This window comes from Lissotriton helveticus, chromosome 9 (assembly GCF_964261635.1).
Source record: "Lissotriton helveticus chromosome 9, aLisHel1.1, whole genome shotgun sequence".
NCBI classification, from domain to species: Eukaryota; Metazoa; Chordata; class Amphibia; order Caudata; family Salamandridae; genus Lissotriton; species Lissotriton helveticus.
The window spans coordinates 1,077,000,089-1,077,015,057 of NC_136070.1; the positions used below are offsets into that span (position 1 = coordinate 1,077,000,089).

A 14,969-nucleotide genomic window follows, 5' to 3' on the forward strand; every position below is an offset into this window, starting at 1 on the left:
AACACATCCACTATGGTGGACAATTTGCAAATTCTGTGAGTATTCAGAACCACTCCCACTCCAGGTATCAGTGCACTGAAAATACTACCCATTATTTCACCTACGCTTTCTCTTTTACTACGCACTAAGCCATTAGTATTTTCACTGCTTCCAGCAACTTCATTCACATGGTATATTTTCGGGAAGACAATGCCAAAATAGCAGCTTCCATACCAGTGATCCGGCAATTTGAAATAAGCCTTGTCTCCACATATATAATAAATTCCAGGAAACACAGGCTCTGACCCATTTTTGAAACCCCATCCTCCAATTACCTTGTAATTATGTTCACATTCACTGGAACCAATGAAAATGTTATTATAATAGCTAGTCTTCTCGCGGTGAAGACACAGCTTTCCTTTCTTTTCAAAATCCAGCAACAGAGCAGGTCCCGCCCCACCATTTGAGGTGCCTTCCATGTTCTCAGCCCATTTTGGCGTTTTCTGTCTTTCGTCATCTGCCTTCCTTTGTATTTTTATTCTCCTCTTCTCTGCCATGTTCAGGAACATCTTTTCCTGTTCACGCAAAGAGCAGGTCAAGTTATCTCTGTGTGCGTCACCTATGTCGATATTACCTATAGTCAGAAAGTATTCGCCCATGTAGCGAGTAACGTCACTTTTGGTATGTACAGGATTCAGGTTCCCACGTATAGGAAGTTCAGAAAAGATCACGTCATTGTTAGAGTAATAGTACTGTAATGGTCCTCTTTTGTAAAATAAGCTTGCTAAAATGCTACAGGATATTCCATATGTCAGGGGCAGGTGATGGTATGTCACGCCTTCAGCTACAGAGGTAGGTAGCTTCATGCAGACATAGCAATCCTCAATTTCCATAGTCTCTACATAATGTATTAACAAGTTTGCGAAAACATTTAAATGTGTCTTATTCTTAATACCATGATAATGTAGTCCTCCCTCATCTGATGTTTCTAGGTCTCGTTTTGTTTGTTTGAGTGTTCTCTCATGTCTTGCTACACTCTGTGTTGTCAGCTCCTCATTGTCAGTATTTACAATCTCAGTAGGGTCAACATTAGTGTTTTTGCTCACCGCAAAAGGAATGAAAACTGTTAGTCCTATCCAAACTAATATCACTATAATTATACTACATACACATACCTTGCAGCATGTTTTGCAACAACTGCGACTAGGTCTACCACTCACGTTTGAATCAGACATTTTGGCTCAGAAGAAGTTTCTCGACCCCTCTTTGTGTCTTTGCACCAGTAGCTTACTTTGTGCAATTTCACGGTGGCTCGTCTTCTTCTTCTGCAGAGTACTCAGCGACTGGTTCTCCGTCGCTTTCGTCAGTTATATCAAGATCTTCAAATTCTTCCAAAACGAGCGTCCATTCAGGAGACTTGTACTTTTTGTTTTGTCTTTTTATTCGATCGCTCCTTCTTTTGGAAGTGTCTTCTGGTTGCTCTGCTATGCGAGAACTTCTCCTTTCTTCTGCACGTTTTTCTTCTACCGTTTTTATCCTCAGTCTCAATTTCTTTATGAATCCAGGCTCAATATGCTTTCTTTTCTTAAGTCTTTTAGTTGGCCCTGGGGCTCCGTTCTCTTCTCTTGCCCTTTTATTTTCATTCGTTTGTGGCAATTCTGCTTCTTCTTCTTCCCTTCCTATCTCACTAGTTCCAGGACTTGCATCTATTTCTTCTGCCTGGTTACTAATCTGGCCTTGTTCAGGAGAGTTTTGTGTTTGCTTTTCAAATGTCTCTGTTTCTGTGTCCTGAACACGTTCTTCTAATCCTATCTGATCCTGTTCGAGCACTTCGATCCCTTGATTTTCTTCTGCTCGAACTATTACACTATGTCTAGTCTGTCCCTTTTCGACATCAGGAGTCAGTGGAGGTGTATCAATTATTTGCTCAGTCCCTGTCTGACCTTCTCCTTCCTCAGTTTTGACGTGAATCTCAATAGTCTGAGGTTCTTCGCCTGTGCCTTGCTTTTCCTCTCTATTCCATTCTCTACCTTTCCAAATTCGCTCTCTTCTTCTGATTGGGTCTTCGGTGAGGTCAATCAAGGGTATCCACTCATCTGGCCATATGCTTGGCAGCTCGTCATCAGCTACTTCTGGACCAACTTCTGGGAACCCTTCAGCAGGCTTGACTCTTGGTAGCTCGTCATCAGCTACCCCTGGACCAACGTCTGCGGACCCCTCAGCTCGACTGGTACTGGGCTGTACGTCGTCAGCTACTTCTGGTCTTGCTTCTGCAGGCCCCTCTGCTGGACGGTCTTCTTCTCCAGGCTCCTTGTCTGGTAGTACCTTCTGGGTGTGGCTGGCGTGGATCCAATGGGGTACACCTGCACACTTTACTGCTGTGGTCGTTACCAGGATTACTTGGCGCTTCTGTCCCCACCTTGGTTCCAGGCAGCTCGACCGAGTATGCTTCTTTATTTTGACCCAATCCCCGGGAACCAGTTTGTGGAGAGGAGTCGTTGGATTGGCGACGGCGTCTTCTCCGATCTGGCGAGAGATATAACGCACTTGGTCACCTAATCTCTTGCAGTATTCAAGCACCAAATCATCAGTAATACTCAACAATTTGCTTCCTGGTACCCATGCTTGTCTCATCACTCTTCCCATCAGGATTTCATGAGGGCTCAGGCCTGTCTTCCGGTCTGGAATACTTCGGAGTCCCATCAGAACCAGAGGCAGGGCCTTTACCCAGGTCATGCCAGATGCATCACACAATTTCGCTAGTCTTGTTTTGATAGTCCCGTTTATTTGTTCCACTACTCCAGATGCCTCTGGATGATATGCACAGTGGAGTTTTTGCGAGATCCCAAATGCCTTACAGAGTTGGTCGATCACATCATTCTGAAAATGTCGGCCTCTATCTGATTCAATAGTGACTGGAACCCCGAATCTAGGTATCAGTTCTTTCAGTAAACACTTTGCTACTGTCAGTGCGTCACTTTGGGGAGTAGGGTAAGCTTCCACCCACTTTGAAAATAGGCAGACAATGACAAGGACATATCGCTTCCCCTCACAACGTGGCATGGTGATGAAATCAATCTGTATTCTCACAAAGGGACCCCCTGACCTTCCAATTCTCCCTAGTTCCACCATTGTTCTCTTGCCTGGATTCATCTGTTGACATGACAGGCACCTCTGGCAGAGGGACTCTGCTACTTTCCTGAACTTTTTGCTGTACCAAGTCTGTTGGAATACCAGAATCATGGCGTCCCTACCAATGTGTGATCCCTCATGTATCAATCTCGCCATTGTGCCAAGCAAGTGTCTGGGTAACACAGGCATACCATTTGGGCCCAAGATGACACCATCCTCACGTCTTGGTCTACACCCCTCTTCCTTCCACTTCTCTCTCTCTTGCCAGGGTGCCGCCTGCTGCCATTCTCTCACTTCATCCCATGTAGGCACTTCTTCAAACACTCGAAGTTGGCAGCTGTTTCCGGGCCCCCCCCGTTTTGGATTTATGATCAATCGATCCCTGGCGCATAATTGTGCCACTCGATCAGCAAAATCATTTCCCAAAGATACAGGGTCAAGGCCCTTCTTATGGGCTACACACTTGACCACTGCCAATTCCTTTGGTAATTGGATTGCCTCTAGAAGGTCTTGAACAACTTTTCCATTTCGAATAGGGGTACCTGATGAAGTCAGGAACTCCCTCTGTAGCCATAATTGGCCAAAGTCATGCACAACTCCAAAACAGTCCTGACTGTCAGTATACACTGTTAGGCGTACGATTTTCCCCAATGTGCAAGCTTTTATCATAGCGATCAATTCGGCTACTTGTGCAGACTTTACTTCAAATAAATAACCTGCTTCTACAATTTTGGTTAAGGAGACTACCGCATAGGCAGCACTCAGGCCTCCTTGTTCATGTCTTAGGCATGAACCATCCACAAACAATTCCATGTCATGTTTAGGCAAAGGTGTTTCTTTAATGTCTGGGCGTGGCTTTGTGCAAAATTCTGTTAAATCAATGCAGTTATGCTCATCTTCCTCCCCATCTTCCATATCCATTGAGTTGGGAAGCAGAGTGGCGGGGTTCAGAATGTTGCACCTGACAATTGTTATATTTGCAGCACCCACGAGAATTCTCTCGTATTTAGTCAGCCGACTAGGGGTGAGATACTGAGTTTTCGTTCTCGTTAGCAAAATTACCACTCCATGTGGAACATACACAGTTACAGGATGTCCCATGACAACGGATTCACTCTGCTCTAAACTTGTGCAAGTAGCAGCTACTGCTTTCAGACATCCTGGTAATCCAGCAGCCACTGGATCCAGGGTGGCAGAGAAATATGCCACTGGCCTTCTGGTTGTGCCATGTTCTTGGGTTAGGACTGACAACGCGCAATTATCGCGAGTGTCACAGAACAGGGCAAATTCCTTGGAATAGTCTGGCATTCCCAACGCAGGGGCTGTACACAGACAATCTCGCAATTTTGTGAAGGCTGTTAAGCTTTCATCATCCCATTCTACAATATCCGGTGTTCCTCTCTTGGTCATTTTTATCAAGGGCCTAGCTAGGACTGCAAATCCCACAATCCATTGCCTGCAATATCCTATCACTCCAAGGAACATTCTGATTTCTTTCTGAGTACGGGGTAACTGCATTTTTTGAATTATTCTCACTCTTTCTGATGTTACTTTCCTGATGCCTTTCTCTATCTGGTGCCCCAGATATTTCACTGATTTTGCACAGAACTGTAATTTTTCAGGTGCCACTTTATGTCCCTTCTCACTCAGGTGATTCAGTAGGGCAATGGTGTCAATCACACAGTCCTTATGACTTTTGGACGCCACCAAGAGGTCGTCAATGTATTGCACCAAGACAGAATTTCCAGGTAAGACCAAAGTTTCCAAGCATTTTTTCAAGATCTGATTAAAGATAGAGGGGCTCTCTGTGTACCCCTGGGGGACCCTGTTCCAGACATACACGTGACTGTTGAAAGCAAATGAGTAAAGAAATTTGCTGTCTGGATGCAAGGGAATGGAAAAGAATGCATGACATAGGTCTATCACAGTGAACCACTCAGCATCCCAGGGAATCTGATACAGGGTCACTGCTGGGTTCGGGACAATAGGGCAGCAAGGAACCACTATTTTGTTTACCTTTCTTAGGTCTTGCACTACTCTGTACTTCCCACTAGGCTTTTTGATGCCCATAATCGGTGAGTTGCATGGGCTACTCATTACTTCCTGTATGATGTTTCCTTCTAGCAATTTTTGTATTTCCAGGGCAACACCTGCTCTCACTTCTGCATTCATTCTGTAGGGTTTAGTATTAGGGTATACTGCATTGTCCTTTATGGCTATCTGTATGGGGTCTACGTTTTTCATTAATCCTACATCTTTTCCGGTAAAGTCCCATACCTCTGGCTTCACTGTTTCTTGGAGTTCTTTGGGCAAATCCTGCAAAGTCATTCGTTTAATTTCTGAGTCAGGTCTGATTAACATTAATTTATAAATGCCATCTTCATCTGGGGTCTGAATTTCAACACCCTTTGGTGTGCAAAAGATGGTACAGTTCATTTTGCACAGCAAATCACGTCCCAGTAAGTTCACTGGACTGGTGTCACAAACGACAAATCTATGCATTTCTTTAAAGTTTCCAATTGAGATCTCCATGGGCTCGGTAACAGGAGTACTAATCAATTGATTAGATACTCCCACTACTTGGATTGCTTCTCCCGAGAGGGGTAGGTTTGGAACGTCCACTGTTCTCACAGTAGAACGGGTAGCGCCAGTGTCCAACAGAAAAGTGACATCATTTCCGTCAACCTTTCCTTCAATGTATGGCCCTGACTGGTCTACCGGCAAGGAGGCGCCAAGTACGCACTCCTCGTCCTCCCCTCTCAGGCCCCGTCAGTACTGGTCATCACAAAGGAAGGTATCATTTAGTAAATACTGCGAAGTTGCTGTATTTCTGTTCTCATTGCTTCCCCAGACTTCTACGTCATCACCCTGCGTGGATTTTCCCTTAAATACTTGCTTTGGTGCTCGGGGCAACTGAATCGTTTTTACCTGTGGTTGGGTCTTTCTTGGTCTTTCATTCTGCGTCTGTGGAGTTAAATCAGGTGTTTTGGAGTTATCATCCGGCAAATAGGGACACTCGTCTCGCCAGTGTCCAATTTCTCCGCACTGGTGGCAGGGAAATTTCTTCTTAGCCTCCTCCCTGCTCATTTTGGGCCGGGGCTTTCCTCCACCCCCACCCCCAGGACCTTGGTTCTGAGTAGTTTTGGCCATTTTATTCAATTGTTTTTCCTGCTGTTCTGCAAGCGTCACTTGAGCCCACATAACCTTCTCCTTGAGAGCCTTTTTCTTTTCTGCCATCTCGTCCTCACAGTACTTTGCGTACCGTAGGACCTCATCCATCTTTTTAGTATGCCAACAGATTTTGTTATCTTTTATCCACTGACAAATTTCGGGTCTTAAACCATTTACAAACCTGTAAATAAAATGTGTCATATCCTTCATCTCGATGTTATCTATTCCACTGTATGTTTTGAACACCTGCAACAGCCTTTCATAAAAGGAGTGCACTGTCTCGTCTCTTTCCTGCGTGGTTCTATCTATCTTGGTCCAATCAGTTTCCTTTGCTGGCACTTTTAGTTTCAGATGCTGAATTACTTGTTCATATTTTCTCATCACTTCCTTCGATGGTTCCCCTGTTTTGTCATCTCTTGGGTATTCCTCACTCGGCCAAGCTATGGCTATTTTACACTCGGTCCACAGATCTACAGGGACCACTATATCGAAAAACCCATCCAGGTCCTTCCACAGGCATTTTTGCACCTTTACGAACCTCTGCACCTGCCTGTACCAATCCACGGGCTTTTCGCGTAATTTCGGGAAATCGTTAGTGAAGGACACAATATCCTGTCTGGACCATGGAACGTGCACATACTTTCCACCTGGTACTTCGCGCATAGGGCATAACTGTTCTGGTTTCTCAGTTTCCCTTAGAACAAATTCGGGAGTTGCCTGCCTAGACCTGGCCTCATCCTTTTTCTTGGCCCATCTGGCTTTCCACCTTTCCACATCTCCCCATTTTTCCAATACTGTCAATAGTTCTTTGACCTGTGCTTTCTTCCCCGACATATTCAAGTTTTACAAATCTTTGTCTGAGAAATCTGCCCTGTATGGTTTTCGCAGCGGTTTCGATCTTGAAATATCTATTCCCATGCTAGCAGCAGTGTCTGTCAGTTTTTCATGAAGCACTCGGGTATTTCGAGTGAGACTCTTGCAGATAAACAGCATTTCGTCTTCGGAGTAGGTATTTAATCTGTCTAATCCTACGTTTCCTGCCATCAATTCCTCTATTTCTATTCTCAGCTTGTAGAGATCTAAAGGTTTCGTTGGGGACGCTTGTTTTTCAAATTCTTGACTCCATCTTTCGATTTCTTCAGGAGTCACCAAGGTGACACTCTTAGTACCTGAGGTCGATTCCATTTGAATTTCCCTCGCGTTAAAAGGATTATGTCTTTTCTGTATCCTTTTTCCTGTATTTCTGACGGGTAGATCTAGCAGCGAGACCTCCGACTCGCACTCACTTGTCTGGTCATCTACAATTAATGGCTCTGGTCTGGTCGGTGCAATGACAGGAGTAATTACTGGAGTTTTCGGAGTCCCTTGACGGTCCCCGTACAACGGAACCACCGGTCCGATCGTTACTGGGATCGTTAAGGCTTCAGGACTTGCATTTAGCTGTGACATTTTCTGTATTATCTCAGCTCTCTGGTTTGCTAGCGCTTCCCGCTCTTTCTCTTCTAATAACCTGTCCAAGGATTTGTCATGTAACACCTGCGGGGTTAGAATGGGAGCATAACTCGGAGCAGTGGGATGTGTCTCACTTGGTCCTCCGCCATAATTAGGTTTCTGAAACAGACTTCCTGTGCCTAGAATTCTCTGATCTTCCTCATCCCGGGACTGTAATCGTGGCATTCCTGAACTCAAGGACCTCACCTCACCTCCGTAGGGGGGACGAGAGCAAAAATCTCCTTCACGTGAATATCCCGTCTCCCCACCCACGGGTCTCCTAGGGTAAATACTTCTGGTTTCTACGGGTCCCAGATTCTCAGTATAAGGAGGAATTAGATAATCCCCTCCCACACTTGCGGACCTGACCTCTTCCCTTTGTAGGGGTCTCCGGGGAATATCTCCTGCACTCGAAGGTCGGTGTCCCTCATTATAAGGAGGCGGACTTCTCATGCATATGTCATCTAACAATTCGTCATCTGATTCTCCCAGGGGCCCCCAATGTTTGGTCTTTTCTGTTCTTTCCCCCCCCCCCAGGAGGATCTTCTGCTGGCATCATGGGAAACAGTCCCTCAACAATCATACTCTGTCTCCATTGTTTCATCTTTTTGTCTCTGGTTTCTTGTTTCAGTTTTGGGTAATACTTTGTCAGCCCTTTATCCATTCGGGGCTTTTCTCTTTGGAAAGCCTCAATCTCCCATTCCTCTAATGCCTCATACTGCGTTAGTCTCGGTCTGGGATGTAATTCATTCATTCGGGTTCTTAAGTTGAATAAGATCCTACCATTAAAGGTACCTTCTAAAGGAAAGGCCATTATTCCGTCGTCTTTTGTGTATTTCACCCAATTTTCTAACCACACACATGTATTGTACCCTCTGTCAAACATCATGAAAGAGGCGGGAGTATTTGGTGGTGGAATAACAATGCCCTCTCTAGTTTGAATCGGCTTGTCCTTTTTGAAGTAATTCTTTACCTTATTTACAAGGGACATTTTTCGCTTATTTCCGTACATAATGCCGTATCTATTAGCTTTCCACTGATCCCTTTCAAACCCTAGGTTTCTTGGATCGGGTCTAGTCTCTGGAGTATACGAGTGCCACATACGATTTCTACGCTTTACTTTGTTTACAAAATTACCTCCAATCAGAATGCGTCTTGCAATTCCGTGCGACCAATGGGGTGCACGAGTTCAAATATTTTCGGCCAATGGGTGCGCGGCCTTTTCGCGAGACAGTTCTCACGCTTCGGCGCTCACCCCTCCTTCACAATTCCAGCCCCGCTACCCGCCCGCTGTTTCTACCAATCCCAGCGCGGCACAGAGTGACGTCAGAGACGCTTCGCGACTGACTCCCTCCCTTCACAAGGTAACGGAAACTTTCTTTCTTTCTAAAGTGCTAGTGCTTGGTTATTTTACAAGGAATACACATTCGCCACAGTGCTCAAGTGTCTAGACAGAAAAGAGTTGTTTTACTGCAAGTAAACTACTTCCATTTACTTTTCACACACTACGGGTAGATCTCTTCCGCCTACCCTTCACTCTAGCATCAGTGAACCTGTTACTTCCCTAGACCCATCCACTCTTTCCGGGATATATCCGAGTCTAAGGTTTCCCAGCGGACCCCTTTGCTTTCACCCAAGCTCCGATGAACCTGCTACTCTTCCGATGTGACCCTTATTAGGTTACGCCACTATGGGAATTTTGCCAATGAACCTCGTTACTAACATTTATTCACACATGTATTCAGAAACAGCCCTAGTTAGTGCTTCCGGTTCTACCTAACCTGCACCTAACCTTCCTTGAGCCTGCGACCTCAAGGCAAATGGATTCTATTCACCACTTTGCCATTCAATTCCCCGGGGATTTCCGACAACATTTAACAAAACGGTTTACATACGCATGGATTAATACATATAACAATATAAGAACAAGAATAACAATTTTCAAACAATTCATAAATTTCAAAAGCAACGCATTCTCAAGAGAGTGATCAAGTCCCCGAAATGGCCGCTCTTGTAGCAGCATCAATATACTAGCAGCTACCGACTTGACTTAGCCTAACTAGTCCTACCCAACCTTTAACTATTCCCTAACCATAACTCTGCTACCAGAAAAATACTGATAGAGCGCGCGGGTCACCCGACCAATAATTTCGCCACTTCCGGCTTCGGGCCCATATATTTCAAATCACCATATACATTGATCGGATGACCTCACGGTCTGCTATCAAATATTTGTGAGTTCCTTTCGTTATTCTTCAGCGTACCCGACTTACCATCCACCGACGCGGGTACCTATGACCACAATGGATCAGGGAGCTAGCTGTAAAAGGAAAGGCAGCAAAATACAAACCCAACAAATAACATTCAAAAATCTTTGTAAAATGACCACGGACAACTGGAAGTTTTAAAGTCTTTATCTAATTTAGTAAAATTCAGAGAGTATCAAATTCACAGTAATTAAGCAATCGATAATCAGAATAACAGAAAGTACATAGCTGAATAGCAAATAAGTCAGTGAAACCATTTATAAACTAATGGAACCAGGCCACACTTAAAATGGAGGATCAGGAATTTGAACGTTTTAAGATGAATCACTAAAGATGGGATAGGCTTCGATTAGGACTAGTATTCTAGAATTATCTCAGAGAAAAATGAGACAGGAGTTCGGGACATTTATATCTATAGGAGAGTCTATGAAGAGAGACACGCTATGCTTTAAGGCAAAAGTTCTTTAGACAGTTTAAGTAAGGAGGTTCTAGACCATATCAGGAAATGACAAACGGCAATGCAAAATATAATTTCTAACAGGTAGGATAACATAGGAACACGTTACGAAACAAATGTAAATGACTTTATGATTCAATGGTTGCGGAAAGCATGGAAAATTAACATATGCAAAGGTATGTCTTTATTGAAGCAAAGACAGAAATTCAGAAAGGTGCAAGGTTCAGAGTTTTCAGAGTGATATTTACCTAGACTGGTGTGGAAACCAAACCCTGGCCACGGGTCAGTTAAGGACAGGAACCCCTCAAGGAAGGATACCCCTCAATGGACAGCAGGTGCAGAATGGACACCCCGGACAGGACAGGAAACCCTCAGATTAGGAATCAGGACAGGACCTCTCGGATAGGACCCTCAGGACAGGACCAGCACCCGCAGTTCGGAAGCAACGCCTGCGCTCCACCCTCTCTGCAGCTATCGATCAAGACCCCGATTGGGTCAGCGAACTCCCAGCAAAGTGCTCCGCCAGCACTTTAAGGTTTAGTAAAACCTTAGTCTATGGTCAAATTTTCGGACAGAGTGCTCCGCAGCTCTCTGTATCTTCAGTCACCTATTGAGTGCGTTGGGTCAGTGACAGGTCAGCTAAACCAGACAAGTCGGACAATTTCCCTAGGTGAACCCAGGGTAGATATACTGTTTTGGGACGGTGTACCACCCCCCAATGTTGCAAAGTGTCAGAATCCCTCAATTTGGATTGGTCCTAAGGTAGGGTTTGGGTAACACACCAATCAAAATAGACTATTTGGAGGCCTACTTTGCATCTCTGGGTACCGCCTAGCGAGATTGGGGTTCCCATGGGAAGCTGTACAGCAAACAATATCGCAACACACAATGTATCATATAAGGAGCAACTTTCTCCATTCTCGTAGGGCAGAGGTGGCTTTCCCATGAGCATCTTGACTGTGGCTGCCAGCTGGCTGAGTTCCACTGTCCAATGTTGCCACCTTTCAGTGCACCACGAGTATGCGCAGAAGGGACCTTCAATATGGCTCCCAACCGGTTCGGGCCCCCATTCCCCGCAGTACATGAAAAGTAAGCGAGAACAAATTAATACATAGAAATAAATGAATGCATTACATGTCATAATTTTGTACTTTATTCTTATCACTATAAAAATATACTATGCAATTAGAAATTAGCAAAATATACACTGTCACAAGAGCAACTGCACGAGCAGTACCACGTTATTGCCAAAGCTGCGTATTACGCATGCGCACCCTTTCCCACCAAACTTATAACTACGTCAGGTCAGGTGAGTGTGACTGACGCATGCGCAGAAGCAATTTTCCAATCGGCGGCCATGTTTAGGAACACGGATTAGTTGTATTAGAAATACACGTACGCAAGCTTCCTCTACCTCGTTCGAATATAAAAATAAAAGATTAGTAAGACGTACAAATTTTATTAATTGATTACACACGGGCGAGGTTCATGACTCGAGCAAGTCGCGATGCGAAGCTTGCTCTAACACAGCTATACTTCATGCTGTTGGCTATTTGGTCAATCATTCTCCTTTCAGGAAAATGGTTCTATTGCAATGCACGAGAAACTTGTATATTTGAAAAGTACACTCAATCATCACAACTTTGTCACATTCAGTTATTTTTCTCACACATGAATTACATGTAAAATCCAAACTTTCAGAACTTTCTTTTCCAAGGAAAGCCTAGTAGTTTACACACACCTGAAATGTAAAATGTTCTCTGCTTCCCTTCCTCCATTCACAGGACAGCATGCGTCACCCACTGTGTCCCTCTTCTACATGCTCCCTTAATATGACTTTAGGTTGCAGAATTTTCTCTCATAAGGATGTCCTTGTAAGTTTCTTGATACTTCTTTGATGGATGGTTTTTTAGATCCCACTACGGAATTCCTCCTTGCCACATCCCATGCTAGAATCTGCCCTTTGCTGCCAGAGAAAAAGTGCAACGCTCTTAGATGAGAGCCCGCTTTTGTTAGAAGATTCACACTTTCATGTTTCACTGAGTTCGCAGCAAGCCACTTGTCGCTTAAGTCCTCTGCGCCTTTGGCTGGGAAAACATTGTGAGGAAGGAGCGGACGCGGATAAGTTTACAGGGACACCATGCCGAAACTACGACTACAGGGATTCTTTTTTTTTTATATTTCTTTTTTATTAAACATTCATCGACATAGAATATGCAGAACAGAGGAAACAAAAACACCTTCTGGGTAGCAGAGACATTGTCAGACAACATTGCATGAACAGTACACTAGAAGGACATTTTATGGGGTAGGGGGCTCGTCCAGATCAATACTATGTGGCGGATTGCAAATATTCCCTCAGTAGACGTTCCAGGGGCTCCATATCTGTGACCACTTTCTAGGGCAGCCCCGTGCCACATATACTGTCTTTTCTCTATACATACACTAATCTAGGTCTGCTTTACATGCCTCTACTCTAGGTGGCTGCGGGGCTCCCCACATTTGCGCAATATTTCTTTTTGCTAGCATTAAATGCAGTGTGACCCATTGTTTGGCATAGTTATTGAGGTCTGTAGGTTCCCACACGTTCAGGAGGCATCTCTGTGCTTCTAGACAGAGGACAGATGTGAGTACTTCGCTGAGAATGTAGTGTATTTTACGCCAGTATGTTTGTATGTGATCGCATTCCCATATTATGTGCATGAATGTGCCCAAATGACCACATTGTCTTCTACAGTCTCCTCTCTCAGCTCTACCCATGCACACCAAACAGGGTCCCGTGACGTATACTCTGTGGAGAATTTTGAGCTGCACTAATCGGAGTCTAGCCAAGATTGCCACCACCCTTGGGGAGGACACTGCTTCTTGCCACTCCTCATCATTGAGCTCGATGCCATCCCCCACCCATTTTTTGCGGAGCGGCCAGAGAGGATCATACATATAATTGATTAATTTCTTGTACGTTAAAGATATGTTTTTTTCGTGCAAGTGACCATCCAGCAGTCGATCCTCAAGTGAAGAGGATTCCAGGGGGAGAGGAGCCTGTCAGGATATGTGATCGTAGGGTGTGGTAAATCTGTGCATATCTGAATCATTCCGAGTCTGCTAGGTCATGCCGTTGTTTGAAGGAGACGAACGTTATTACATCCCCTTTCACCCAGACATCCTTGATCTGTGAAATCCCAATGAGGTCCCATTTATCGAACCCTTATGTCCTCCACAAGTTGCCTAACTTCTCCGAGTCCCATAAAGGGGATGCCAATGTGAGCATTTGGCCCCATCCCAGCGATTTGTTTGTGGTGTGCCACACTTGGAGCGAGTGTTTGGTTGGTCCGGTTAGGGAGTTGCGTTTGGGTTTCGAGTAGAGCGCCCTATTATAGTTCCCTCCCTGTAGGCGCCACCTATCCATGGCATATTCCGGATCGTCTGGGCGGCCGTAAGTGCCTTGGTTAATAGCTGCAAGGTAAGCTGCCCAATAGTATTTTTTGATGTCTGAGAGACTAATTCCCCAGTCATACCAGTTCAGTGTGAGCTTGGCCAGAGCTATCCGGGGTTTCCCATCCCACAATAAATCCCGCTGCAGCCCCCTGATTTCTTTAATGTACGATGCTGGTCTGGGGTCTAGGGAGTTCTGTAATGCGTACAAAAAGCAGGGCAGGGACATCATTTTAAAGAGGGCTGCTTTACCCAGAAGTGAGAGCGGAAGCGTTTTCCAGCTGGCAATGTTGAGTTTCAACCTTTGCAGTGGTGGAAGAAGCTTGCGATTGAAACAGAGTGTCTGATCCAGGGAGACAAAGATACCCAGGTAAGTAAAGCCCACTGTGCTGATTTGGATGGGTCAGCCCTGTGATAGGATGGGTGTGTAGCCTTTGATGACGTATATGAGGGACTTATTCCAATTAATGGAGAACCCGGAGTATCTCCCAAATATCGTCAAGATTTCCAGAACTGCGACGAGTGATGCTTTTGGGGAGGCTAAGAACAGCAGTAGATCGTCTTCGTACAGAGAGATATGGTCCTCTGATTCGGGCGACCAACGCAGACCTCGTATCACTGGCTCTTTGCGAATCCATGCCGCAAGCGACTCCAATGCAAGGCCGAAGAGGAAGGGGTAGAGAGGGCATCCTTGACGGGTCCGAACACGTCCGATTTCTTATTGTTAACAACAACCTGTGCCAGGGATTCCGAATATAGGAGCCACCCCCACTGAGTGAAGCCCGGGCTGAATCCCAGTTTTGCAAGGACTGCAAAGAGATACAGCCATTCAATGGTATTGAATGCCATGGTCGAATCTAACAATACGATTATTGCTGCTTCCTGAATCATGGCCACTCTCCCCAACATAGAAATTGCTAGCACACAAACTAAAAGTGAGTGTATCCCTGCTATTGGGCACACCGTGTTGGGTCGTCTATCCGGACTGACTCCGTGAAGTTCATTCAAGTGATAATCACACAAACTCAGTTAGTTTA

The 14,969-nt window shown here is 45.0% G+C and overlaps 1 protein-coding gene across 2 annotated transcripts in view; it reads left to right on the forward strand.

Annotated features, from left to right (window-relative positions):
• The window catches only part of DNAH1 (dynein axonemal heavy chain 1), a 1,443,760-nt gene that overhangs the window by 62,697 nt on the left and 1,366,094 nt on the right, over positions 1-14,969 (forward strand). The gene's annotated exons all lie outside the window — the stretch shown is intronic.